Source organism: Equus asinus, chromosome 3 (genome assembly GCF_041296235.1).
Source record: "Equus asinus isolate D_3611 breed Donkey chromosome 3, EquAss-T2T_v2, whole genome shotgun sequence".
In the NCBI taxonomy this organism is placed as follows: Eukaryota; Metazoa; Chordata; class Mammalia; order Perissodactyla; family Equidae; genus Equus; species Equus asinus.
In genome coordinates, this window is record NC_091792.1 from 41374404 (window position 1) to 41402390 (window position 27987).

Sequence of the window (27987 nt, forward strand, 5' to 3'; positions counted from 1 at the left end):
GCGCTTACAATCAGAGCAACCTTGGGAAAGATCCATAACGTCAACTCTCCTCCTCATGTGTAAAATGGAAAAAATAAAACCTTTTCACATAGGATTTTTGTGATAAAATATATAGTTGAAGCCAATCAACTGCCCTACACATCGTAAGCAGTCCACATATTAGACTCTTCACTCATGGCTTGGCTGGAGGGAAGCGGGTATGAAGGCGGGGAGTGGGGAACTAGGCAGGGGATGTGGCCTGGGGCCATATCATGTGGTGCTCTGAGCTCAAACTCAGGAGGCTACTGCTATTAAGTAGTATAGAGCAAGAGAGTAACATGGCCAGAGCTGTGGTGCAGAGTAACTTCATCTGGTAGCAGTAAAGAAAGGCAGATTGGAAGAGGGAAGACTGGAGATACAAAATCCAGTTAGGTATAAAGTGAGTCATGCAAAAATAATGAAAGTGAAAATAAAAAGAGGGCCAATTCCAGACAATACAGATCTGCTAAGGTTTGGTAAATATGTGGATGTTGGGGTGAAAGGGAATGGAAAAGAGAGAACTGGGTAAAAAGACAAGGCTATTGATATAGAGAACAGAGAAGAAGAGAGAAGTTGAAAAAGAAAAAAGATACATGTGGGGCCAGCCTGGTGGCGCAGCAGTTAGGTGCACATGTTCCACTTTGGCGGCCCAGGGTTCACCAGTTCGGATCCCAGGTCTGGACATGGCACCGCTCGGCAAGCCATGCTGTGGTAGGCATCCCACATACAAAGTAGAGGAAGGTGGGCATGGATGTTAGCTCAGGGCCAGTCTTCCTCAGCAAAAAGAGGAGGATTGGCAGCAAATGTTAGCTCAGGGCTAATCTTCCTCAAAAAAACAAAAAGAAAAGCAAAAAGAAAAATGTAATTAAGTTCGAGTTTCCAGCAGAACATTTAGATTATGATTCTAAACATTTAGGAAAATTTTCAAAATTAGAGAACAATCTGGCAATGACATATAAACTGGATCATTTATTTCCTAAGCGACAGTAAGGGGCTATTGTTTAATGTCCTGAGTGTGGCTTATGCAGACAGCTCTCCGATTTGCCCAGTGGACCACTCTCAATGAGGAGAACGGGTGCTGCAGGATGGACATACGAGAGCAAAGAGGAGAGCTGTGATGACTGTTCATCAGTGTTCGGCTGCTCAGCATCTAATTCCCCTTCCTCTGTGGGAAAGCCTTCAGTGTGTGGGTTTTGATGGGAAGCCAACTCTTCCTTCTTATCACAAAAGCCAAAGGACGCCACCGACTGCCTTTCCTCGCCCTTGGCAGATGGAGCAGGTACAGGTGTACGAGGCTGGGCCAAACGTAAGTTTCTACAAGAAAACTTCAATTTTTGAGTGAGTGAAACAGTTTAGAGGGGACAGTTTACAACTCAGCCTTAGCAGTGGCACCCAGCAGCAGCAGATTCATCAGACCACTTCTGCAACATGACCCAGCTCCCCTGGGTTTCTGCCTATTCCCCTATCCTGGCTTCCTAGACTTTGGATCAATTTTGTAAAGTACCAAAGACCCTTCCAAGAATTTTCTTTTTCTACTTAAGTTAGCCAGAATCAGTTTCTGTTGCCATAGAACTTCAAAACTTCTGTAATCAATTTCCTCTGCATATAATAAAAAACATTATCTAGTAGTGAGTAACTACGACTTTAGAATAGGACTTCCCTGGGGTCGTCCCCTAGCTCTGCTCCTTACTAGCTGTGTGATCTTCAGCAAATCACTTCACACCCTGTGCCTCAATTTCTACATCTGCAAAATAGGGATCCTAACAGTAACCCACCTCATGGTGGTGTCTTGGGAAGAAATGTGATAACATAAACCGCCCACAAGAGAGCCTGGCATGTAGTAAGCATGTATGCCAGCTGTAACTACAATAATGTGATGGCAATAACAGTGTAGGTGCCCCTCAAATAAGCCATGATTGCTATCTTTGGCACTTTGGGATCTAACTGAAGAGGCAATAGGTGTACTTATTAAATATTCTGTAAGTAGGACAGGATGGCAGAGCATGCACATATAGGACGCAAATGTGAGTCTAAACCCTGTTATCATGTCGATTTATGAAATGCTCTTTTTTAAACTAGCTACACTTATGCCAATGAAATATTAGGCCATACCCTAAGGCCATGCAAAGGGTTTTAAGGTTCATTTAAGAACTCAGGACAGGCTAAGATTAAAAGAGCATCTTGTAGCATCTATCAACCCTCTTCAAAACTTTATACATCCCTCCATGGTCTAAAACAACTACTTTTAGGGACTCCGTTTCAGCATTATCTAGTCCAAGTGCTTTTGGAGATTCAATTTCATCTTTTCTGTATACATTTCCAATTGTCCCAGCAACATTTATTGAAAAAGACCATCTTGCCCTGTGGCTCTGCAGGGCCACTTCTGACATAAATCAAGTGTCTATATGCGAGAGTCTGTTTCTGGGCTCTCTTTATTAATTGATTTGTCCAGTTCTATGCCAGTGCTACACTATCTTAATTACTTCACTTTAATTATGTCTTCTTTCCTGATTCTTACCTCATTCTTCTTCTTCAAAAGTGCCTCAGTAATTCTTGGCCCTCTCCACGTTTATATACACTTTAGAATCATCTGGTCTAATTCCACCAAAAAAACCCACTGGGATTTTTATCAGGATTACACTTAATCTACAGGTCAGTTTGGGAGAGCATTAACATCTTTACAATATTGAAAAAGAAAAAAAGCGAACACACCTCAGCTAGGAGAGGTTTAACACTAAATTAAATTCTGAGCTTTGGCTGTGATGGGGGACTGAGAGTTCTATTTACTGAAATAAAACTCTGTGTGTAACTTAAAGAAAACATAAGACTTATTACCTGAGAGTAACCAGAAAAGATAGGGACTGCTCACATTGCAATCCAGGTGCTGGGAAGATCTTCTTTTCTGGATACATTTTAAAGGGAAGATAAGAGAAACTAAAGTTGTATTTTGGTTATGCCTTAAACTGTGTTTGTCTAACTGGTATCACTCAATACCAGTTGGTGCTTTTCTCAGAAAATGTCTTGCACATCTTTTGTTAGATATATTTTGTTAAAAGGTGGTTACCTTCTCTCTCTTACATTTTTCTCATTGCTTATTCCTGGTATATAGGAATGCTTCTGAGTTTTTATGTTAATCTTGTATCCTGCAAAGAAGTCATCTAATAATTTGTTGATGTATTTTCCTGGATTTTTCTATGCAGATAATAATGTTACCTTCTCTCTCTTACATTTTTCTCATTGCTTATTACTGGTATATAGGAATGCTTCTGAGTTTTTATGTTAATCTTGTATCCTGCAAAGAAGTCATCTAATAATTAGTTGATGTATTTTCCTGGATTTTTCTATGCAGATAATAATGTTAGTTGACTGCATCTCTTTCAACACTTGTAATAGCATTTCAAGGCTCCTGTCCAATGGGGACACTGGGATATCATATTCCTAGCCTCAAAGTGCACTGGAAGCCTGGTTCCATTTTGGTTACCTGGCTCTGTCTGAGTCCCCAGGCTGCCTGGGCCCTCAGTGCTCTTTACCTGCAGAAGCTGAACTCCCACCTGCCACTTCGTACTTCCAGACCATCCTGGCACAAATGCCCAACAAGCCTAAGGCTTTGACTCCATTCGCCATTCTTCATTTCTTTTCTACAGAGAAAAAGACGTTCTTTTTGAGCCTAGATATATATTTTTGGTTTCCTATTTTAATATTCCACCTGCCTTCATTTGTGTTTATAAACAAGGGAATTCATCAAGAATTAACCACCTGTGACACCTTGTCCAAAGTCAATACAATAATGTCTTGATTATGGGAAGTGTTTTGAACAAGACACAGTGTATAAAACATTCAGTGTGAAATTCTAAGCTATCATAAGGCAAATCATAAAAAAAACCAAGATGATTTTAGCTACTTTGTCTAAGGAACAACCGTAATAGTCCAATATTTTCACATATTCTGCTAGATGTTATAACACGGATTATATCCTATCTTCATATTCCCAGAATTAAGCATATAATAATACTAAAGACTCTTAGAGGAGTATTACGTGACTTAGTGCAAGCCACATAAGCTCCAGGGCCTCATTTTCCTCATCAGGCAAATTGTGTTTAAAAACAACTATTTCAAACAAACCATAATAGTATATAAGTTGGAAGGGAATGATGGAGTTAAAGGGCTTACATTGTTCAGTAGGAGGTTAAAGGCACTGAGCTGTGTTAGACTTCAAGTTAAATATGCATGTTAAAATAGGCAGGGTAACCACTAAAAGAATAGGTATGGAGAATAAAGTTTTCAGGATAATAGACAGACTTACAGAAGGAGAAAAAGAAGAGAAAGAGAAAGAGAAAAAACCTCAATCAATACAACAGCTATGCCCCTAAACCTCTCTCTACCTTTGTCCACCACATTCTGTGCCCTTCAAGGCTGACCTTGTATGGACCACATCCTGAGGCTCCCTTGCTCTCCGGATTCCGAATGAATTCAGCCAATAGGGGCAGAGAAGGAGATCAGAGGGAGGGAGGAAAGTGAATGCAAGGCATCTACTGCCTGGCTTCATTCTCACATGGCTACCAGGTTCTGAAGGAAGGCCTATACAGATCCTCTCTCAACCTCTCTCGTGCTCTTTCTCACTCGCTCTCTCTCTCCCGGTTCTGGTAAATGATCCCTACCTGTAGTGGTTTGAATTGTATCCCCTCAAGAAGATAGATTCAAGTCCGAACCCCTGGTAACTCCAAATAAAACCTTATGTAACCAAGTTAAGATGAGATCATATTGAATTTGGTGGGCCCTAAATCCAATTACTGGCATCTTTATAAGACAAAAGAGAAGGAGTTTTGGAGGCAAGACACAGGGAAGAAGGCCATGTGACAATGGAGGCAGAATTTGTAGTGACGCAGCTCTAAGACAAGGAATGTCAAGGATTTCTGGGAGTCACCAGAAGCTAGAATGAAGCAAGGAAGGAATCTACCTGAGAGCCTTCAGAGGGAGTACGGCCCTTCCAATACCTTGACTTTAGACTTGTTGTCTCCAAAACTATGACTGAATAAATACCTGTTGTTTTAAGCCATGCAGTTGACAGCAATTTGTTAAGGTAGCCCTAGGAAATGAGAACACTCCCCTTGCTCCTCTAGGCTCCTACAATGACCAGGCTGCTCGTACTAGCTCCAGGCCACCTCACCATCTCTTTTAGTTTTCTTACACCCTGCCCACACCTTTGTAAACAGTAACTTTAACAACTCTCTTCAAATTACCCAGTTTCAGAGTTTGCCAGATTCTTGCCAAGACCTTGGCTGATAGAGAAAGCAAGAAAAGAGGGGAGAAAAGAAATAGGAAAAAGTTGATAATGAAAAAGCACATAACAAGATGGGAGAATAAGAGAGTAAATCCAAATATCAATCATCTGATGGATAAATATCATAAACTAAAGTTGAGTGAAAGAAATCAAGGTGCGGAAGAATACATACAAAGTTATAAATTTATATAAAATTTAAAACCTGGCAAAAATAATATATATTTTCTAAAATTTGTGGGAATGATTAATACAAAATTCAGGATTGTAGCTATGGAGGTAGAGAAAACAGAAAATTTCAAAGTTGTTGCTTTCTTAAACTGGGTAAAAGGTACCTAAGTGTTCTTTTTATTATAATTCATTTAACTTTCTACATATATTTTATATACTCTGGTAAAGATGATGTATTTCAGAATAAAATTGTAATATGAAAAAGTTAGTTAATTAACAGTATTAATGATAAGTTACTTTGATAGCATGTACCCCTGATATAATTTGGTGAAAATGATATTTGACCTCTCTAGTCTTCCTCACCAAAACTCATAACCCCAGTCTAATCATGAGAAAAACATAAGACAAACCCAAAATAAGGGACATTCTACAAAACACCTGACCAGTACTCACTAAAACTGTCAAAGTCATCAAAAACGAGGAAAGTCTGAGAAAGTGTCACAGATCCGAGGAGCCTAAGGAGACCTGATGACTGAAGGTAATGCAGTATTCTGAATGGGATACTGGGATGGAAAAAGCACATTAGGAAAAGCTAGTGAACTCCAAAATAAGTGTGGAATTTAGTTAATAATGATGTACTGATGTTGGTCTCTTAGTTTTGACAAATGTGGTATAGTAATATAATATATTAACAATAGGGAAAACTGGGTGAGGGAAATATATGCTATTCTTGCAACTTTTCTGTGAATCTAAAATATTCTAAAATTAAAAAATTTAACAAGTTATTAGAAGCAAAACAAAACTAACTTTTTTAAGATTGAGCAGCAAATTCTTGGGTACCATGGTTACTATGCCAGATAACTCTTAAAAATTACGGGAATTATAAGACCAATACTACTTTAGAACTAATGGGTACCTCTGACAAATAAATGACAAATGGTACAGAATTTATATCTTACCTGTTATCCTCCTATCAAAATAATCCAAATTATACCTACTAACTACCCAAAATTAAAACTGATATATTAAATTAGAATCTTGAAGATTTTGTAATGGACTTATTACACAAATGATAAATGTGAGCTGAAAAAATTTGCCTTATGGTTAGTGACATTAATGTTTCATTCTAGTCATAAGAAACCTGAAATAGGCCAATCTGCAAAGACTGGGAGAAGTGTTTTATTTTTCTATCTATCTATCTATCTATCTATCTATCTATCTATCTATCTATTTATCTATGTATGTATCTATCTATCTATCTGTATCTCTTTAGCTCTAGCTCTACTGCTATCCCTATGTTTCCCCATCCCACCTTTTCTGAGCCCCTACCATTCAAGGAAATCTCTGCCAAAACATTAGCTGAATACAAGCTAAAGGAACAGAGACTTCAGTGACCACACATAAGAAGGAATACTGCCTTTGCAAAAAAGAAATAATTTTTTGAAAAGTAACTAAACAAATGGATAACTGAAGCTCTCAACAATCATCGACAGCAAAGTCTGAGGGCAAGGTAAGAATCTGATTTCTAGAGTCACCATATTATAATGTTTAAAATGTCCAGCTTTCAACAAAAGATTATAAGGCACACAAAGAAATAGGAAAGTATGATTCTTACAAAGAAAAAAAAATAAATTGGTAGAAATAGTCCCTGAGGAAGCCCAGACATTGGACTTATCAGACAAGACTTAAACACGCTCAAAGAACAAAAGGAAACCATGAACAAAGAGTTAAATGAAACTAGAATAACGATGTATGAGCAAAATGAAAATATCAACAAAGAGATAGAAATTACAAAAGGGAGCCAAATAGGAATTTTGGAGCTGAAAAATACAGAAACAGAAATTTAAAATTCACTAGAGGGATTCAACATCAGATCTGAGAAGGCAGAAAAAAGATTCAGCAAACTTGAATATAGGACAAAGTGAAATGATCCAATCAAAGGAGCAGAAAGAAAAAAGAATAACGAAAAGTGAACAGAGCCTAAGAGATATGTGGGACACCATCAAATGGTCCATTATACACATTACAGAAGTTCCTGAAGGAAAAGAGACAGATAACAGGGCAGAAAGAATATCTGAAGAAATAATGGCCAAAAACTCCCCAAGTTTGATAGAAGACATGAATCTACATGTGCAAGAAGTTCAACAAAGTCCAAGTAGAATAAACTCAAAGAGATCCAAGCTGAGACATATTATAATCAAACTGTCAAAAGCCAACAACAAAGAGAGAATCTCGAAAGCAGCAAGAGAGAAGCAACTTGTCATGTACGAGGAATCTTCAAAAAGATTAAGAGACGATTTCTCATCAGAAACCAAAGAGGCCAGAAGGCAGGCAGATGACATATTTAAAGTGCTGAAAGAAAAAACTCTCAATCAAGAATTCGGTATCTGGCAAAACTATCCTTCACATACTGTCGTCTAAATCCTGTCAACTTAAGTCGCACGTAAAGACTACATAAAAGCTACATATAAAAGGTCAGTTACAATATCAGTTTCAGAAAGTATAAAGCAATTGTTAAAAAGAAGTGAAATTCTCATTGGATAAATGAAATATTTTGTCAGAATCACAAGCAGATATTCTCTGAAGGGTGTTTCTCCTAAAAATGACAATAGCATTTTTGCCTGCTTACAGATACAACCATTTTCATTATAGAACATTTAGTAATAATAGAAAAATACAAAAAAAAGGAAGAACATCATAGTCACTGTCTATATATTGATTTATCTCTTTTAGAGTCTTCTTACTACATGCTTTCTAAAATACAAATAAGGATCATACCACTGTATTTATAACCTGTTATTTTTCATTTAACATATGATTGTTTGTCTGTGGTCTTCAATATTTTCTAAGATTTATCTCATTACATAGTACATGTTCATTGTAGAAAAGTTAGGAAGTATGGTCAAGCAAAGAGGAAAAAATAAACATCAAAAATTCCACCAATATTCATAAAGAATTAACATTTTAAATGAATCCTTTACTTTTTAATATGTTTATATATAAGCAAAATAATCTCATATTATCCTCACTGTTTATAAGCTGGCTTTTACACTTAGCCTGACAGTTAACATCCTTCCATATCAATAAATATTGACCTATCTCATAATGAGCCATAATACATTTGATTAATTTCCTATTAACTCCTTATTGGATGTATGATTTGCAAATATTTTCTCCCAGTTGGCAGGTTGCCTTTTCATTTTCCTGATGGTCTCCTTTCTGTGCAGAAGCTTTTTAGTTTGATGTAGTCCCATTTGTTTATTTTTTCTTTTGTTTCCCTTGATGTTCATGGGAGACAGGGTATTCAAAAATATACTGCTAAGACCGATGTCAAAGAGTGTACTGCCTAGCCTTTCTACTAGGAGTTTTATGGTTTCAGGTATTACATTCAAGTATTTAATCCACTTTGAATTGATTTTTGTGTATGGTGTACTATAATGATCTACTTTCATTCTTTTGCATGAGGCTGTCCAGTTCTCCCAAAACCATCTGTTGAAGAGACTTTCAGTTCTCCATTATATGTTCTTGGCTCCTTTGTCAAAAATCGGCTGACCATAAATGTGTGGTTTCATTTCTAGGCTATCAATTCTGTTCCATTGATCTCTGTTTCTGTTTTTCTGCCAGTACCATGCTGTTTTGCTTACTATAGCTTTGTACTATATTTTGAAATCAGGGAGTGTGATATCTCCAGCTTTGTTCTTTTTTTCTCAGGATTCCTTTGTCTATTTGGGGTCTTTTGTCATTCCATATAAATTTTAAGATTCTTTGTTCTATTTCCATGAAGAATGTCATTGGGACTATGATTGGGATTACACTGAATCTGTAGATTGCTTTAGGTAATATAGACATTTCAACTATGTTTATTCTTCCAATCCATGAGCATGGAATATCTTTCCTTTTGTCTATGTCTTCTTCAATTTCTTTCAATAATACCTTACAGTTTTCAGTGTATAGGTCTTTTACCTCCTTGGTTAAATTTATTTGTAGGTATTTTATTCTTTATGTTGTGATTGTAAATGGGATTGTATTCTTGATTCTCATTCTTCTAGTTCATTGTAAGTGTATAGAAATGCAAATGATTTTTGTATGTTGATTTTGTACTCTGCAACTTTACTGTATAGGTTAATTATTTCTAAGAGTGTTTTGGTGGGTTCTTTAGGGTTTTCTATATATGGAATCATGTCATCTGAAAATAACGACAGTTTTACTTCTTTCTTTTCAATTTGGACCCCTTTTATTTCTTTTTCTGGCCTAATGGCTCTGGCTAAAACTTCCAATACTATGTTGAATAAGAGTGGCAAGAGTGGGCATCCTTGTCTTGTTCCTGTTCTTAAAGGAACAGTTTTCAGTTTTTCAGCATTGAGTAAGATGCTGGTTGTGGGTTTGTCATATGTGGCCTTCATTATGTTGAGGTACTTTCTTTCTATACCCATCTTATTGAGAAATTTTATCATAAATGATGTAGAATCTTGTCAAATGCTTTCTCCTCATCTATTGAGATGATCATATGATTTTTTATTCTTCATTTTGTTAATGTGGTGTATGACAATGATTCATTTGCAGATGCTGAATCATCCCTGCATCCCTGGAATAAACCCCACCTGATCATGGTATGGGTCCTTTTAATGTATTGTTGTATTCAATTTGCTAATATTTTGTTGAGGACTTTTGCATCTATGTTCACCAGCAATATTGACCTATAATTTTCATTTTTCATGTTGTCCTTGTCTGCTTTCGGTATCAGGGTAATGTTGGCCTCATAGAATGAATTACAAAGTGTCCTGTCCTCTTCAATATTTTGGCAGAGTTTGAGAAGGACAGATATTAAATCTTCTTCAAATGTTGGAGAGAATTCACCAGAGAAGCCATCTGGTCCTGGACTGTTGTTTTGGGGGATGTTTTGATTACTGTGTCAATCTCTTTACTTGTGATTTATACATTCAGATTCTCTAATTTCTTCTTGATTCAGTTTTGGTAGGTTGTGCGATGATAAGAATTTATCCATTTCTTCTAGGTTATCCAATTTGCTGAGGTCTAGCTTTTCATAGTATTCTCTTATAATCCTTTTTATTTCTATGGCATCTGTTGTAATTTCTCCTCTTTCATTTCTGATTTTATTTATTGAAGCCCTCTCTCTTATTTCTTAGTGAGTCTAGTTAGGAGTTTTTCAATTTTGTTTATCTTTTTGCAAAGAACCAGCTCTTAGTTACATTGATCTTTTCTATTTTTCTTTTTTTTTTTAGCCTCTATTTCATTTATTTCCACTATGATTTTTATTCTTTCCTTCCTTCTACTGACTTTGGGCTTTGTTTGTTCTTCTTTTGTCTAGTTCTTTTAAGTATGGTATTAGATTGTTTATTTGAGATTATTCTTGTTTCTTGAGGTAGGCCTGTATTGCTATATACTTCCCTCTTAGTGTTTCTTTTCCTACATCCCGTAAGTTTTGGTATGTTGTGTTTTCATTTTCGTTTGTCTCTAAGTATTTTTTGATTTCTTCATTGATCCAATAATTGTTCAGTAGCATGTTCTTTAGTCTCCACATATTTATGACTTTTCCAGCGTTCTTGCAGTTGATTTCTAGTTCAAACCACTGTGGTTGGAAAAGATGCCTGATGTAATTTCAATTTTAAATTTATTGAAGCTTGTTTTGTTTCTGAACACATGGTCTATCTTTGAGAATGTTCCATGTGCACTTGAGAAGAATATGTATTCCGATGCTTTTGGATGGAATGTTTTATTTAAATCTATTAAGTCCATCTGCTCTAGTGTTTCATTTAAGGCCAATGTTTCCTTGTTGACTTTCTGTCTGGATGATGTACCATTGATGTAAGTGGGGTGTTAAATTCCCCTACTATTGTGTTGCTGTCAATTTCTCCCTTTAGTTCTGTTAATATTTGCTTTATATACTTTAGTGTTCCTGTGTTAGGTGCATATATATTAACGTGTTATGCATTCTTGGTGGAAGAAGGTGACATTTTTCCTTATAATGTCCACTTTTGTTTCTTGTTATCTTTTTGGCTTGAAGTCTATTATGTCTGATATAAGTATGACTACAACCACCTTCTTTTGGTTGCCATATGCTTGGAGTATCATCCTCCATCACTTCACTCTGAGCCTGTCTGTCTTTAGAGCTGAGATGGGTTTCCTGGAAGCAGCATATTGTTGGGTCTTGTTTTTTAGTCCATCCAGCCACTCTGTATCTTTTGATTGGTGAATTCAGCCCATTTACATTTAGAGTGATTATTGCCATTTTATCTTTTGTTTTCTGGTTGTTCTATATGCCTTTGTTTCTTTTTCCTTGTATTTCTGTCTGCCATTTCAGTTTGGTGGTTTTCTGTGATATTTTTCTCAGTTTTCTCTTTATTTATGTTTTGTGACTCTGCTCTGATTTTTTTGTTTAGTGGTTTCCATGAGGTTTGCATAAAAGATCTCACAGATAAGATATTCCTTTGCTGCTGATAGCATCTTATCTCCACTAGCCTATGCAAGTCCTGTCCTTTTCCTCTTCCCCTTCTATGTTTTTGGTATGACAAATTATCTTTTTTTGTGTTGTAAGTTTGTGACCAAATTGAAGTGGTTATAGTTATTTTTGATGTTTTCTTCCCTTTAGCCTTTATGTTATGATTAAATGTTTACTAACCTATTCTGACATAGAGGTCCACTTTTCTGACTCTGTCTGTCTATTTATCACCTTGCTCAAGGCTTTGTAAACCTTTGCTTTTTTGTTTTAGGTAGGAGGGCTCCTTTCAGCCTTTTTTATTTTTTTGCTGAGGAAGATTTTCCCTGAGCTAACATCTGTTGCCAATCTTCCTCTATTTTGTATGTGAGCCACGGCCACAGCATGGCCACTGACAGATGAATGATGTAAGTCTGTGGCTGGGAACCAAACTCAGGCTGCTAAAGCAGAGTGCACCAAACTTAACCACTATGCCACCAGGGCTGGCCCTCAACATTTCTTGTAAGGCAGCTATGGTGATTAATTACCTCAGCTTTTGTTTATCTGGGAAAGCCTTTATTTCTCCTTCATATCTGAAGGATAACTTTGCTGGGTAGAGTATCCTTGGCTGATAGTTATTGTCTTTCAACATTTTCAATATATCATTCCACTTTCTCCTAAACTGTAGTTTCTGCTGAGAAATCCTCTGATAGCCTGATGGGGGTTCCTTTGTAAGTTATTTTCTTCTCTCTGGCTGCCCTTAATATTCTGTCTTTGCCATTTACTTTTGACAGTTTTAATATAACGTGCCTTGGAGGTCTTTTTCCATTGAGATAATAGGTGTTCTATTAGCTTCATGGACTTGTATATGCAGTTACTCCCCCAGGTTTGGGAAGTTCTCAGCTATTATTTATTTGAATATACTCTGCTCCTTTCTCTCTCTCTTCTCCTTTTGGGATACCCATTATCTTTATGTTGCTTTTCCTAATTGAGTCAGATATTTCTCATATGATTTCTTCACTTTTTTTAGGCTTAGTTCTCTCTCCAATTCCACCTGAATAATTTCTAGATTTCTATCTTCATGCTCACTAACTCTCTCTTCCATACAATCTGGTCTATTTCCAATGCTTTTGACTTTATTTTTCATCTCATTAATTGTGCTCCTCATCTCCAGAATTTCCATTTGTTCTTTTTTTAGAGTTTCAATCTCTTTGGTGAAGTAATCCAAATTCTGTTCATTAATTTTATTCGTGATCTCATTGAACTGTCTATCTGAGTTTTCTTGTAACTTGTTGAGTTTCTTCATGATAGCTATTTTGAATTCTCTGTCAGTTAGATTGCAATCTTCTGTGACTTCAAGTTTGGTTTCTGGAGAGTTGTCATTTTATTTCTTTTCAACTTTGTTGCTGTAGTTCTTCATGGTGCATGATGAGTTGATCCTCTGGCAGTGAATCCGTGATAGTAAACACCTTTCTTATTTGGGTAAGGCTTTTGTTACTTTGGTTCTGAGTGGCTTCTGGTTGTATTCGAGAGCCTGCACTTTCCACCCTCCACTACTTCTGCTAAAGGTATCATCAGTGCCCTCCTTGTACTGCTTGTGCCTCTGAGATTGCTGGTACATTGCTGCTTACAATGTCTCTGCAGTTGCAGGGTGACCAGGTTGCAAACTCTTCTGCTGTTTCTGGGGTCACCTGGGTCTCATGTTCCCCCACTGGATCTCTACAGGCTCTCCACAGACTTAGGAGCTACTACCCCATGCACCACCTGTGCTGCTTCTCCTGGGTTTGCTGAGGGTGCTGGCAGCACTGCTACCAGGGGCACTGGGTTCACAGGTGTCACTGCCACTGCCAGGAGCCTGGGATCTCATATGCAGCCCCCACTGCTAGCAGGGCCAGTATTGGGGGTGCCACAACTAGGGGCTGGGTCACAGCTTCTGCCATGGCTCCTGAAGCCTCAGGTCACAAATGCCACCTTCCACCACTGGGGGAGGGGGAGTCATAAGCACCACTGTTGCTCCTGCAGCCTCTGGTATTTGGCTCCAATGCATCTTTTGAAACCTCAAGTCAGGGCACCACTGCCACTGCTGGGGGTATCTATGTTTTGGATCACTGCCACAAGGGGAGGGGAAAGGGGCTGCTCCCCTAGTTCCACTGCCTCCCAGAGGTCCAATCCCCTACCTTCCAATGTAAAGATGTATGGGTCTCTAAGGAACACTGGTGCTCTGTGCATGGAGTTCTTTGTTGGTCATTGGCTGTCCTACCGGATGGAACTTAGAGGGGAGAGACAAAGGGAACAACTCATTCTGCCATGACACTAACATCACCTATAAATATTTTTTTCAACATTGTTGCTTGATTTCTAATTTAGTATTCAGTGATTCTGATTAATTGGATTTTAGCTTTTCAGGTAGTCAAATCTAGCTATTTTCTCTTTCATGACTTCTTTTCTCTTACATCTTCATCTTTAAAAAGGTCTTGTGGCACTCCCAAGATCAGAAAATTTGTCATCTATATTTTATTCATATGATTGTATGGTCTCATTTAAAAATATTTAGTCCATTAGGAATTTATTTTGGAATGTGTGAGGTAACATATACATATATATAAACATACACTTTAAACCTACATTTGGTTCTTATGCATAAAGTAGAAACTAATATGCCCAAATCTTCATCTAGGCTGAAATTTGTATAAGCCATAAATTCTCCTTTTATTTTGTCATGGTCCAATACGGTCGTCAGTGGCTCCATGTGGCTATTGAGCATTTGAAATGTAGCTGTATTACAGCATAAATAAAGATGTGCTATAAATGTAAAATACACAGGAGATTTCAAAAACTTAATCCCAAAACAAAACATGTAAAATATCTCAATAATTTTTATATTGATTATACGTTGAAATGATAAGATTTTGGACATATTGGTTTAAATAAAATACATTATTAAAATTAATTTTACCTGTTCCTTTTCCTTCCTTTTTCTTTTTTTTTGGCACCTGAGCTAACAATGGGCCAATCTTTTTTTTTTTTTTTTTTGCTTTTTCTCCCCAAAGCCCCCCTAGTACATAGTTGTATACTTTTAGTTGTGGGTCCTTCTAGTTGTGGCATGTGGGACGCCACCTCAACATGGCCTGATGAGCGGTGCCATGTCCATGCCCAGGATCCGAACCAGCGAAACCCTGGACCACTGAAGCAGAGTGCACAAACTTAACCACTGGGCCATGGGGCTGGCCCCTCCTTTTCCTCCTTTGAATGTGGCTACTAGAAAATTTTAAATTACATTTGTAGCTCACAATACATTTCCTTTGGATAGTACCAATCTTGATTCTAAGGTCAAATTAGCCCTTCTTGGCTCTGTTCAGCTTAGGTCCTTGCTACCCAAAGTGTAGTTCCTAGATCGGCTTCTGGTTTTCCATTCTGCTAAAGGACTCTTCTTGTCTAGTCATGGGCCAAGTGCTCACTATTTCCATTATTTAAATTTTAGAATACTCTTTAATATCTCACTGCACAGGCACACTCTCGTTATTCTTTTTCAAGATTGTCTTAGCTATTCTTGCTGCTTATGCTTTTTAATCTTGCTGACGTACTTTAGGATCATTTTGTCAACTTTAATTTCCCATGGGTTTTGACTAGATTTGCACTAAAACCTATAAACTTATATTGAATCATCCAATTCAAGAACACAGCACATCTCTCCATTATTCAGGCTTTCTTTTATATACCTCAATAAAATTTAGCAGTTCTCTTTCCACAAGTCCTGCATATTTCCCAGGGGATTACTTCGTAAGTAGCTTATACTTTTGTTTTCATTGTAAATGTAATTATTTTCTAGAATTTTTTTCCTTTTACTTAATTATGCAGTAATATATTTATAAAAAGTCCAAACATTACAGAAGAGTAAAAACAAACTCTCTCATCTCTCACCCTGCCAATCCCCACTCCTCCCACCAGCAGGAACTTCTACATCTATGCAGAGTTGGGCTCATATCCATCAAGACAATTTTCCATGCTCTCTGGATTTTGTTGAGTTTTTGGCCTTGCCACATTTTACATAAATAAGATATACTACGTATTTTCCCTATGACTTTTCCTATAGTGGTATGTCTTAGAAGAGTGTCCACATCAACAGATATAGCTATACATATGTATAGCTGCATATCAACCATTATAAGAATCTGACAATGTATTCAATAAATTTCCCCACTAATGGACATGTAAGTCACTTCTGGTTTTTCACAATGAAAACACTACTTTGCCAAACATTCTTGTACATATATCTATATATGTATATGAAGTATTTTTGTAGGAGAGATTTCTGAAGATGGGATTTCTGAGTCAACAGTTATAAGCATTTAAAAAAATTGAAAGCTACTATCAAACTGCCCTGGAAAAAAAAGCATTTACCACTTTCTACCAACATTATGAAAGGATCCATTTTCTCACACCCTTTATACTTTACATTTTCACTTTTAGTTTTTGACAATTTGCCAAAATGTTTTTAAATAATTGTTTTTTAAATTCATACTTCCTTGAGGACCTGAGAAATGTTTTTATATTTTCATTGGCCACATCACTATCTTCTTCTATAGCCTGTCTTGTCATAGCCCCTCTTTGATAAGTCATAAATTTTCTGCTTAATCCCATGGATCTGCTGCAGGAGCTCTATTTTTATTATGAATCTGTATCTCTTGTCTGTTATATATGCATCGTATGCTGTCATTTTCTTTTTAACTTCATGGTGCCCCTTGTCAAACAGAAGTTTTGAATTTTTATATGGTTAAACGTGAGATTTACAAAATATGTAAAATATGTACTTTATTAATATGTTAACTCTAACAAGATCTAGAGGTGGGTCTAGTAACTACTCTAAGTTCAATGTACTTACGACCATAAATAATATTTAAAGATATTTCCAACAATTATAGTGTGCTATAGAAATATCTATGATTTCTGTGACAAAGTCCAGATACTGTTAATTCTACTGTGTTTTGCCACATCATAATTGAAGGAAACAGTAAATTTCAGATGGAATTAATTGAAAATAAAGATGTAATTGTTTTCCCATCCAAGCTCGCAAACTCCTTGGTCTAAAGTCATCTCTTTATTGAATCCTTCCCTAACCACTTTCCGGCAAAGTTAACTATTTCTTCCTTTGTGATCCCACAGCTGTCTACACTTTCGCTTACAGGAGGTTTCATGCCAAGTGCTTTACGTTCCTTATCTCATTTCCTCCAAAAGAGAGTCAGCTCCTGGAAGAAAGGACAAGCATGAAGCAAAGCTGAGACAGCCAGCGCCCTGCCTCAGAATCCTGAGTATAATAATGAACCAGCGGGAGTTATAAACAGACTGATGAAAACTCAGTCTAAGATGAATTGTTGGCAAACAAATGAAATTGTACTTGTAGATATACAATTGGAATTTGTTTTCAAAATCTATCTATATTATCATGCCAGTGGTTCATATTTTATTTTGGTGCCGAGCTTCTATCTTCAAAGACTAGATCAGTGTTTCTCAACCTTTTTTTAAATTATCATCACTCTAAGGCGCCTTTTGAGGCATGTTTTTTTCTAATCTCTTTCCCCATGAAATTTACAGATAGACCATATAGCTATTTATGTACAGTGACCATTTGGAGAGCAAAAAAAATCATTGTTGTAAGATTCCTTCATGTTTTTAATCCCCCCAAAACTAATTTTTTCCTTCTTAGGAAAAACCAATTATCACCCTCATTAAAGATTCATAGACTAGATGAAATTTTATGAATGATTGAACATATTTGTATTCTGAAACAGAAAAACCATAAATCACTCTATCAGTTGCCCACAAACAATCGTCTTACCCTGCTTATCCCTGCAGTAAGAAGTTATAAAGCCAAAAAATACAGCATAAAGAAGATATAAAGAGAAGCATTAAAAAAAATCACAACTGAACCCCATTCTTGCCACATAATTCAGACTTTCTCTGTTTCCCCAAATAATGTCTTTCACATGTTTATTACTCCAAATGTCATTAGAAAAATAGCATGAGATGTTTGGAGTTGTAATGTGCAAAAGGCACACACATATATATCACTAGTAAGTTGAGAGTTACTATGAAGTCTCTTTGAACTTTGCCAACATTTTAGAAAAGTGACTCAAACTTTTGCTGGCAAGGGCGAAAATAAAGAGGCATTGCAGCACTGGCAGTCCTTTGATATTAGGGTGCTTTGAAAAGAAAGGATGCTAAGTCTTTGTTAGAATCATATACAAAAATAGAATGGAGAACCTCATTGACTTAAAAGCTAAATTGAAATTGGTTTCATCCTATTTTAAAACTTTAGTCAAGATTTCTTCACTATGATAACATGGTATGTTCAAAAGATTTCCACCCCAACTGTAGCAACCTGTTGATGCTCTGAAAGCCCAAAAGATGACTCTGGATCAGCAGGTTTGGAAGCAAAGAGATTATAATAGTTCATGACTTGATTAAATATCGTGAATGCTTTCCTGTATTATTTCCCAGCTTGCCTAATAAATATAAAGTCCACTTTTAACACCACACAAAGTACGAAATACATACCATAAAATAAGAGTAAACTGAAAAATGGTAAAGCTCTCTGTATTTGCTGTGATGATCACTGGCAAATAGTATGAGGTGCATAAACGTTTTTCAGAAAAGTTCTTTCCTATTTTTATTTTTAAACTCTTTTACAGCAGAACATCCTTTCTCCAAATTAAAGAAAACCATAACACAACACTTAGAGTTAGTAGAACTCTGTTTGTATTGAAAGAATGATATCATTCTTTATTAGTGTGTCAGGTTTTGTTTTCTATTTGAAAGTCCCAGTGTTTATTTATAGAGGCTTTTTAATTTTATTAAAAATAGCCCTTTATTAATTAGTAAACATAAATACCCATCTATGAAAAACCAGTTCTTGTGGTTTTAACGGTTGGGGAGAAGACAGGACGTAAATAAGGCTGTGTCTGGGAGACATTCTGATGCGTGATATTATTTGGAGGGACTGAGTCTTGCTTTTCACTGTATCCTCCACACCTGGTAATCAATAACCACTGGGCAAATGAATGAGCAAATTTTACTTACTGCTAATCCAAACAAGTGAAGTCTTTACATCACCATCAAATACATTATACTCATTCGCTACTCCAGACATTTTTATATTCTCTTCATTTGGGTGATCTCTCAGTGTTGTTATGGCCAGTAACTGAATTTGGGGGGCAGGCACACAGAGCTCCACCTGTTCCGGGTCAGCCTCTATTTATCCCTCCTACCTCATGACGCCCTGTGACATGATGCTAAATGACAGGTCCCAAGGAGGAGGCTAGAACTGTCTGATCATCAGCCTCCCCTAAGTGACCTGTAGGACAAATCCCAACATCGGGCCTCCATCCTGCTGACTTTAATCCCTATAAGAAGGTAAAGCCTCAACCCCCAGACTCTCTTACCCCACAAGGCTCTGTACATCCTCTACTTGACTCAAACACACCCTTCTTGGAACCCTCAAACCCTTCCACCATACCTTGGATAGTCCAGGTCTGTCATCAGGAAAATTCCCTTGTGCTCTCACCCTCTTCTCAGAACATTCCCTTCACCTTCTTGGTATAACTGAAAACTGTATGCCCCTCACACTAGGACACCTGTTACCTCAGCACCCTCTCGAGTTACAGCTGCTTTTCTCTCACACTCCTAGTGCCAGTGGACCGGGAATGAGGTACGTATTCTCTTTGAAGATCCCAGGATATTTTACCTTCCTCCCTCTTAAAACCCGCAGTCTCTTTGAGGCACATGTCATCAGATCACAAGCTACTTTGCTTATTACAATCACCCATGATAGTCATGAGCACTCTCCCATCCCCTTATTCTTAGAACTTTTCTGCTATGGTTCTGTCTTTCTCTTGGTCACGAGTCTGATCAAGCTTAAGGATTTGACAGGCATAAATGACTCATCCAAAACCCTGACACCAGTGTCTATACCCTCCTCATGTCCAAAGATCCTATCTTTTAGCCCCCCTCAGTCATGCAAACCTCTGCTCATATCCTGACATTCTGACTGTCAATAATTGCACCACCTACTAACATCTCCGGTTCAACTATCCCTTTCTCCGGCCACCACCTGCCCTCTCTCCAGCTCGCTCATTCCAGTATCCCCACTCTAACAACCTCCTACAAACACCACCTCCTCCTCATACCCTCACTTCCCTCCTTACATTATCTAGATTCCACGGTCCACTGTCAAAGACACCTCCTTGCCCAATCCCTTAATTCCATTTCTCCAAATCTGGTTAAAACCAACTCCACCTATTATAGATGTTTCTATACAACAATATGGCTAAATAAAATCACAATTACACTGGCTTATCTCCATTAAAATGTATTACCACAATCTTAAGGGGACATTGGAGCTGCCTGGCAGTTCAATATTTCTCTATTGAGTGGACATTCCTATTCTCTGGGACCTATTGCAGAACTTTTCTCTTCCAATGCCTTCATCCCCTCCACCACCAGCACTCTGCCTTTGACTTTCCTTCATATTCACCTTATTTCTCTAAGAAAACAAGGCAATCAGAAAAGAACTTCTATATTCCCCCACTCCCAAACTACCAACCCCTCTGCATGAATATCCACACGCTCTATGCCTTTCTTGTTGCAACAGATGGATTGTTTCTTTTCCACTGGAGCTCTGGGTACCATCCTTCTCACCCACTCCAGGACCCTGCTCCTACAATTAACCCATGTCTTAGGCATCGTCAATTGTCCCTTTTCTCAGGATCATCCCTTCAGCATACAAACATGCTGTTAGTTTTCAAAACAAACTCCAATGAGACCACATTCCCTCCCAGCTACCCCATCACTCCCCTGTTCTGTTCTACAGCAAAACTCCTTGGATGAGTTACGTATAGTTAGGAGTCTCTTCCTTTTATGTTCTACTCCATTAAAACTGCTTGTCAAGAGCACCAATATGCTGCTCACTGCTTGAGGCCAATTCTTAGCCCTCATCTTTATCCAGCTCTCATTTGACAAACTTGATCACTTTCTCCTTCTTGAAACATTTCATTCTCTTTGCTTCCAGGATACAACACTCTCCTGGTTTTCCTCCTCCCTTTCTGGCTGCTCCTTCTCAGTCTCCTTGCTTACTTCTATCTCTGGATGGACTGCCCTGAGGCTTAGCCCATGGACCTCTTCTCTATTTACATTCAATACGTTACTGATGCGGTCCAGACTAATAGTTTTAAACACCACCTGTTATTTGATGACCCCCAAATGCACATCTCCAGCTCCAATCCCTTTCCTGAATCTCAGAATCATATATCCAAGTGCTAGTTGTCATCTCACTTTGATTATTTTGTAGGTATCTCAAATTTAACATGCCCAAAAATCAACTCCTGACTTCTTTCCCTAAACATACTTCTCCCAGGTACCACAATTTAACACCTGCACCTCTATTCACCCAATTACTCAGGTCAAAATCCTGAGAAAGTGCTTTTCTGGTATTGCCCATGTCCAATCTTTCAGCGAATCTTGTCTTCCCTACAATCAGAATATATTCTGAACCTGAATTCTTCTCTCTACTTCAGCCTCCACAGATAGCACCCTGGGCTGAGCCACCACCATCTCTCACCTGCGTTGTTGCGACAACCTCCTCATGGCTCTCCCTGCTTGGGATCTTTTTCAATCACCACCATTACCACCACCACACCACCTCTCCACACAGTGCCAGACAATCTTTTCAAAAGATAAATCAGATCGTAGTATTTTGTTGGTCTCAAAAGCATCCACTCACTTCTGCTCACACTCAGAATAAAATGCAAAGTCCTTGCTGTGGCCTTTGAAGCCTTACATTAACTGGCCCTTGACCATCTCTCCAAACTCATCTTTTCCACATTACTGTTCATTCCTCATTCAGCTCCAGCCACACTGGCCTCCTTGTGGTTCCACAGACACAGTGAGCGGGTTTCTACCTCAGGGCATTTGCACTTGCTGTCTTTTCTGCCTAGATGCCTAGTCCCACAGAGATGGGCATGGCAGCTGGCTCCTCACTTCACTCAGGTCTCTGATCAATACCACCTCTTCAGAGACGCCTTTCCTGACCACCTCCTCTGAAAGAGCAATGCCTATCACTCTGCCTTCCCATCCTGCTTTAATTCTATTCACAGCATTTGTCACTACATGTCATTCATTATTTGTTACTTTATTATTTCTCTCCCTCATTGGAATGGCTCCCTGTAGGAGGGGACTGTGGCCCACTGCTATCTCCAGGGCCTAGAATAGAGTCTGGAATCTAATAATGCTTCAATAAATAAATATTTGCTTAATGAATATATGCATGAATCTCCCTTGTCTTCATGCTCTGAGAAAAACTACCCCATGTGCACAGACGCTCCATTTCTTGAGGATATTTGAGACAGGAGGCAGTTGATTTCCCATGTCACTTTTGCAAGTAACCAAAGGAAAACAGGTTAGTTTTACTTTTTTTTTAATGTATGTAATCCATTCTTCATGTTCCTCCCTGGACGCCCTAGGATAGCCTCAAATAGCTGGTTGTGGTAAGTGTACCCCCTCCCACAATGAAAGCACAGGTCACCTGCCCTTCTGCTGGAATCTATTCATGTCCCTTGAGTAGAACGAAAACTGATTTCAGAATCCCAAATGTACGAATGTATCCATCTATCCCCAAACAATGACCCCAAAATCTCTGGGGGCACAATCAGGAAAAGAGATTCATTACTATATGTGTAGAGGAGGAAACCGTTCCTTAAAGAATTTTTTGTAATTTCATCTCCATTTTCCTGTCAGAAAGAACACTTCACCTTCTTTTCCAATAGTCAGTCTATCTCTCCTATGTTAGACACGTGGTATTAGCTCTGACAGATCAATAAGATTTCTAGGGAAATAGAAAAGGTTTAAAAATATAATCCATAATAGCTTACAGGAAAAATTTGAAAGTTAAAGAGGTTATTTTTAAAGCTTTTGTCAGGGCTCTGAAATTGAAATATTTTATCAGAGTCAATACATCCCTAGGAGACAAATGTGCAGCAACATATTTAGATTCAGATCAAAAGTTAATCATACGCTAAAGTTATCACAGACCTTCTGTTAAGAGAATGTCTTGCTTTACACAGAGTGAGGAAGAAAAGGTCCAGAATCTGTTTCTGAAATTTTCACTGACAGATGGATGATAGTCTTGAAGGAGTTAACTCAATAAACAGTGAGGATAGTTCTCACTTACACAATGCACTCTTTAATCCTCAGAACAATTCTGGAAGGTAGGTCCTCTTATCATCTCCATTTTACAGATGAGGAAACTGAGTCAGGCAGAGGCTAAGTAACTGGCCTGAGACCACACAGAGAGTAAGGGATAGAGCTGGAGCCACAACCCAGGCAGTCTAGCTCCAGACTCCGTGCTGAACACTCCGCCACCCTACAGTTAAGTTCTGGGACCCGCAGTGCTGCCTCTCAAGGCACACTGAAATGACCAGATTCCAAAGTAAAGCAAACTGCCGGCTAGTGAAAAGGAAGCAAATAAACTGGTTATATTTCCTCTTTGACCTCTTCACACATAATTTATCAACTGTTCCAAATTAGAGGGTTAACTTTTTCTTTCATCGAAAAATTTTTGACTGTGGTGGTAGACATGCAAACCTACACATGTAACAAAATCATATGTAACTAAATACACACACATACACAATGAGAACAAATAAAACTAGGGAAATCTACGTAAGTTGATTACTGTATCAATGTCGATATCCTGGCTGTGATATTATATTACAGTTTTGGAAAATGTTCCCATGGCGGGAAACTGAGTAAATGGTACCCAGGATCTCTCCGTATTGTTTGTCAGACTGTGTGTACATCTACAATTATCTCAATAAAAATTTCAATTACAGATTATTAAAACTACATATCTTTAGTGGTTTTTGCTGTTTTGAGAACCTACTTTCAAACAAATTTGGATTTTACACGATAAACTTCAAACTACTTTTTGCTCTTAACAAGATGGAGTTTGAGGAAATACTTGCTAACATATCTCCCTGCCAGCACTCCTGCCCCCACCTCCAAGTGGGGTTCTTGGGACCCCTTGCTTAAAACATATTAGTGGCTTTTTATACTAAGGTCAAAAATCCTAGTAGCCCTCAGCTCTCCCTACTCCAGCCACAGAGGCCTTTCCTTCTGGTTCACATAAGCTGTCCCTGTTCCCTCTAGCTGAGCCAGCCTTTCTAGTTCTTCTAATGAACTTCTACTCACCCTTCAGATTTCAGCTCCATATACAATAATTTCTTGGGCAAGACTTCCCTGTCTTCTCTAGACTCCAGCACAGGCTCACACATTGCAATACATTATTCTTTGCAGCGCTCACTGAAACTTGAATTTAACTTCCAGCTATGTGACTGGCTGGTTGATGTCGCTCCTCACTGGACCGTGAACCCCACGAGGGAAGGATCAGGTTTCTAGGTACTCACCGCTGCACTTACGCCTGAGATACTCCCACTGATACACTGATTTTGATGATGTAACATCAAAAACAGAAAATGGGTTTTAAAAAATGGTGCCTCCGTCTTTCTATCTCCTCCTGCCTTCCCTCCCCACTCGCCCCCACACACACCCTGGTTGGGGAAAGGGATGAGGTTTTACAAATATACACATGGCGTAATTCGTCATTGAAACATCTCAAAAACTGAAAAACTGCCATTGGTACGGCTGCTATGTAAATGTCATCATTCACATTTTTTAATTGAAATATCTTTTTCTAAATTAATCTTGATTTCTTTTCCATATCTCCGTTCTTCAAGAAATAAAAAGGTAAAAAACATCATGATGAAATCTTTTTTCAGTTAATCTTTATTTCCTTCCAAACATTTACTCCATAAGTAAAAAGGTGAAAATGTGTATAAATGAGAATTTGATATGGTTAAAATAATAATAAATAGAACTTTCAGATTTTAACCTGTTACTAAACAAATAGCAACAGTGAAAATTCCCCTTACGGCTATTTGTTTGCCTTCGATTTTGTGACCATTGTATATTTTTATGAGTCTCTTCACAGTATGTGTGACTATGCAAAAATCATTAACACGTGAGGGTCGCCGCCTTCCCTCCTCCCAGCCCCCCACAAACACGAGAGCATGACCAGCTTGGCTTCCCCAGTCCCTTCTATAAGTACAGAAAAGGCAAAATCCATACAAATGGATCTCCCAGAGGAAAACAGAGAACTATACTCCTCATGGGCTGAAGACAGCAGAAGGAGCATGACCTCCTGGGAGAAGGTCATCCTGTGGAAGCATGTTGGAGATTGTTGGGAATCCAAAGAGAGAGATAGTGGGGAAATAAAAATAAAAGCAAAGAGAAAGCAAAAGCTTCAGTCTCCCAAAGCTATGGGGTGCCAAAGAATAGGGTGGACACCAGGGTCTTTACTGACATTTGCTTGGACTGTGTACTTGGATTCTCTTAAATACTGGAGAGAGTTTTAGGTAGACTGGAATTCCTGCTCAGCTTGCGCTTCTTTGAATGAAACATACTCCCATATAGCTTTATTCAACAATCACTAGAAATAATAATAACACTTATTCTGCTCCTGCTAGGCACGGGGCACTGTTCTAAACACCCGTAGAAAGTTCCTGGTACTAGCAACTACTCTAGACTTTTGGCAAGACATTTGTGTGTCAGAGGTAGAAATTACATCCAACAAAAATTCAGGAGCCTTCCTCCTCAGAGAAATTTCCAGTTCAGCAGTGCATAGCATGTTGAGACATCCCTTCTAAGGTGAAGGATAAATTCACCCTCCTACAAGCAGAAGGGAGGTACAGGGCCTCGCGGGCCTCTTTGGATTTTTAAGGCAATATATTCCTCATCTGAGTGTGTTACTCCAGCCCATTTACTGAGTGATTCAAAAAGCTGCTGGTTTTGAGTGGAGCCCAGAACAAGAGAAGGTTCTGCAACAGGTCCAGGCTGCCATGCAAGCTGCCCTACCACTTGGGCCATACAATCCAGCAGATCCCAATGTACCTGTAGTATCGGTGGCAGATTGAGATTCTGTTTGGAGCCTTTGGCCCCTATAGGTGAATCACACTACAGACCTCTAGCATTTTCGAGCAAAACCCTGCCATCCTCTGAAGATAACTACTCTCTCTTTTCTCTTTTCAGAAACTGTTTATTTTCCATCAACCTCCTATCTGTTTTCTGTTCAAGAGTCCGTGGGAGAACAGCGTAAGACCACTTGGTGGTTGTTCTTACCCATTAGCTGCAGACCGGTCTTCAAAGTTCCAGTCTTTAGTAGGGAACTAACTAGATAGGCCCAGAGGGCACCCGCAGACCTTCAAACCAGTCTGTAACTTCGGCCTGAGCAGCAGTAAATTCAGGAGCTGGAGCAGTCCCTTCACCTTGGCTTGGTCACAGTCGCTTCCTCCTTGGTCACAGCCTTTTCAGCAGTGGTCTGCTCTTTCTTTTCAATCTCTTCAAGATCTCTGTAGAAGCGGAGATCAGGCATGGCCTCCTATGGGTGTTCATGGGAGCTGGTGCCACGCATATACAGAATTCTCCAGGCCAGCATCCACCACACCAGACCACTGAGTGAGCTTTCTCATTGTTGCACGGAATGGCAATATCCACATAGTACAGAGGAGAGTCTATGATATACAGAGCAATGGGAGGCAGGTTAACATAAGATGCCTCTTTGAGGCATCAGTAGCCACCAGAAGTAGTAGCTCCCAGAAGGCTGCCTGGATCTGGTTAGAGAAGGTTCCAGGAGTGAAGCAGCCAGCAACAGGAGTGGCTCCAGTGGCAGCAGCAAACTTCAGTACAGCACATTGGCCAGTATTCCTGACTGACACTGACATCAACTGGTTTTCCATGGCACAAATGGCAGGAGCTACCAGTAGAAGCTTCTCCCAGGTTCTCTTCAGATTTATGATGTAGATGCCATCACTTTTCCTTTGTAAACGTACTGTTCCATTTGGAAGTCAAGGTTGGTGCCACGTAAGTGGGTTCCTGCTGCAAGGAACAACAGGACATCCTCCTCCTTCGTTTGCAGAACATCAAGGACTCCGGATATTGTGAAAGTTTCCCTTTAAATTACGATGGGAACCCAGAACACCGTAAGGACCCTTCTCTGGTAGCACAGAAGGCAACTACCCTCCTTTTGAGAAACAGCTTTTGGCTTGCTGCTGGGCTTTAATAGAGAGTAGATACTTAACCACGGGATGCCAAGTTACCATGTGACCAGAGCTACCCACCACGAATTGGGTGTTGTCTGGTCCTCCAAGCCATAAAGTTGGGCATGCATGGCAGCACTCCATTATCTAATGGAAGTGTTATATACAGGATCAAAATGTCCTTGAAGGCACAGGTAAGTTACATGAGGAAGTATGCCCCAAATGCCCATGCCCCCTACTCCTGCTATGTCACCTTCTCTCTCCCAGCCCACACCTATGACCTCATGGCGAGTTCTGTTTAATCATCTGACTGAGGAAGAGAGAACTCAGGCCTGTTTTACAGATGGTTCTGCATGATATGCAGGAACTACCCAAAAGTGGACAGCTGCAGCACAAGAGTCCCTCTCTGGGACATCTGGGAAGAACAGTGGTGAAGGGAGATCCTCCCAGTGGGCAGAATTGCAAGTAGCGCTTCTCGTTGATCATTTTTCTTGGAAGGAGAAATGGCCAGCGATATGAGTCTACACTGCTTCATGGGCTGTGGCCAATGGTTTGGATGGACTGTCAGGAAATTAGAAGGAATATGATAGGAAAACTGGTGATAAGGAGGTTTGGAGAAGAGGCATGAGGATAGACCCTTCTGAACAGGCAACAAAACTTCAAGATATTTGTGAGTCCACGTGAATGCTCACCAAAGAGTTATCTCCGTAGAGGAGGATTTTAATAATCAAGTGGCTAGGATCACCTGGTATGTAGATACCCACCATCCTCTTTCGCCTGCCATTCCTGTCACTGCCCAAAGGGCTCATGAACAATGTGGCCATAGTACTAATGCAGTAATCTAGCACTATGACATGCCACAGCATAAACTCAAAATCTGTAATACCAATTGTCATCATAGGTTTTGTGCTCATGTTGATACATCCCGCTTATTATACGGC

At 38.9% G+C, this 27987-nt stretch overlaps 1 protein-coding gene and 1 pseudogene across 1 annotated transcript in view; both read right to left on the minus strand.

Annotated features, from left to right (window-relative positions):
* The window catches only part of DCHS2 (dachsous cadherin-related 2), a 241967-nt gene that overhangs the window by 170201 nt on the left and 43779 nt on the right, over positions 1-27987 (minus strand). The window lies entirely within an intron of this gene.
* LOC139044909 (small ribosomal subunit protein uS2-like) lies at positions 1020-27970 on the minus strand (annotated as a pseudogene).